The 1,592-nt window shown below is 59.9% G+C and overlaps 1 pseudogene; it reads left to right on the forward strand.

Moving 5' to 3' along the window:
- The first annotated feature begins 7 nt into the window (after positions 1–7).
- Positions 8–1,529, forward strand: LOC104544000 (annotated as a pseudogene).
- Positions 1,530–1,592: the final 63 nt, after the last annotated feature.

A 1,592-nucleotide genomic window follows, 5' to 3' on the forward strand; every position in this document is an offset into this window, starting at 1 on the left:
CTACAAGTGCCCCGAGAGCAGCAAGTCCGTCAGGACCAAGGGCAACCTGACCCAGCACCAGAAGAGCCACAGCCCTAAAAAACTCCACCAGTGTCAAGAGTGCGGGAAGACGTTTAAGAGAGAGATCGTTCTGATCCAGCACCAGTGCATCCACACAGGCCAGAGGCCCTACAAGTGTGAGGAGTGTGGGAAGAGCTTTGTGTAGAGCTCCAGCCTGATCAGGCACCAGTTTACCCACACTGGTGAGGGTGAGCGCCCCTACAAGTGCGGGGAGTGTGGGAAGGGCTTCAGCCGCAGCAACAAACTGCTCAAACACCAGCAGACCCACAGCGATGAGAGACCCTACACCTGCGAGGAGTGCGGGACGAGCTTCAAGCTGAAGAAGTCCCTGATCACACACCAGTGGATGCACACGGGAGAGCAGCCCTTCAAGTGTGAGGAGTGCGGGAAGAGCTTTGCGCACAGCTCCATCCTGTTGAGTCACCAGCGCCTCCACGGCGGTGAGCAACCCTACAAGTGTGGGGAGTGCGGGATGGCCTTTGGGCTGAGCTCCAGCCTGGTCAAGCACGAGCAGTCCCACAGCAGCAAGGGGCCCTACAAGTGTGGGGAGTGTGGGAAGGTGCTTAAATTTAGATGCAACCTCATCAGACACCAGCGCACCCACACCGGCGAGCGGCCCTACAAGTGTGGGGAGTGCGGGAGGAGCTTTGCGCGCACATCCACCCTGCTGAAGCACCAGCGGTTCCACACGGCAGAGCGGCCCTACAAGTGTGGGGAGTGCGGGAAGGGCTTTGTGCAGAACACTTACCTGGTGAGACACCAGCAAACCCACATGGGGGAGAAGCCCTACAAGTGTGAGGAGTGCGGGAAGGGCTTTTACCAGAACTGCACCCTGATGAGACACCAGCAAACCCACACGGGCAAGGAGCCCTACGCCTGCGACCAGTGCGAGGAGAGGTTCCAGTTCAAGCGCAGGTTGGCCAAGCACCGGTTGACCCACACCCGCAAGAAGCCCAATGTCTGCCCGAGTGCAGGAGAGCTGCAGGAACAAGGGCAACCTGACTCAGCACCAGCAGAGCCACGGCCCTAAAAAACTCCACCAGTGCAAAGAGTGCGGGAAGACGTTTAAGAAAAACATGACCCTGATCCACCACCAGCGCGGCCACACTGGTGAGCGGCCCTACAAGTGTAGGAAGTGCGGGATGGCCTTCAAATGCAGCAGCAGTCTGACCAAACACCAGCGCATCCACACTGGTGAGCGGCCCTACAAGTGCGGGGAGTGCGGGAAGGGCTTTGTGCAGAAGTCAACCCTGAGGAGTCACCAGTGGACCCACAGCAGTGAGCGGCCCTACAAGTGTGAGGAGTGTGGGAAGAGCTTTGTGCAGAGCTCCAGCCTGATCAGGCACCGGTTTACCCACACTGGTGAGCGCCCCTACACGTGCGGGGAGTGTGGGAACTTCCGCTACAAGCCGCAGTTCACTCGCCACCTGAAGGTCCACCCCGAGGAGGACCCGGCGTGCGGCCCCTAGGATATCTGAGGAGGGACAGGGGACGCTCAGCAGGACGGGATGGGCAGCGGCGTCTCCGTGGTG

The sequence above is a fragment of the Mesitornis unicolor genome, unplaced genomic scaffold, assembly GCF_000695765.1.
Source record: "Mesitornis unicolor isolate BGI_N332 unplaced genomic scaffold, ASM69576v1 scaffold16817, whole genome shotgun sequence".
NCBI classification, from domain to species: domain Eukaryota; kingdom Metazoa; phylum Chordata; class Aves; order Mesitornithiformes; family Mesitornithidae; genus Mesitornis; species Mesitornis unicolor.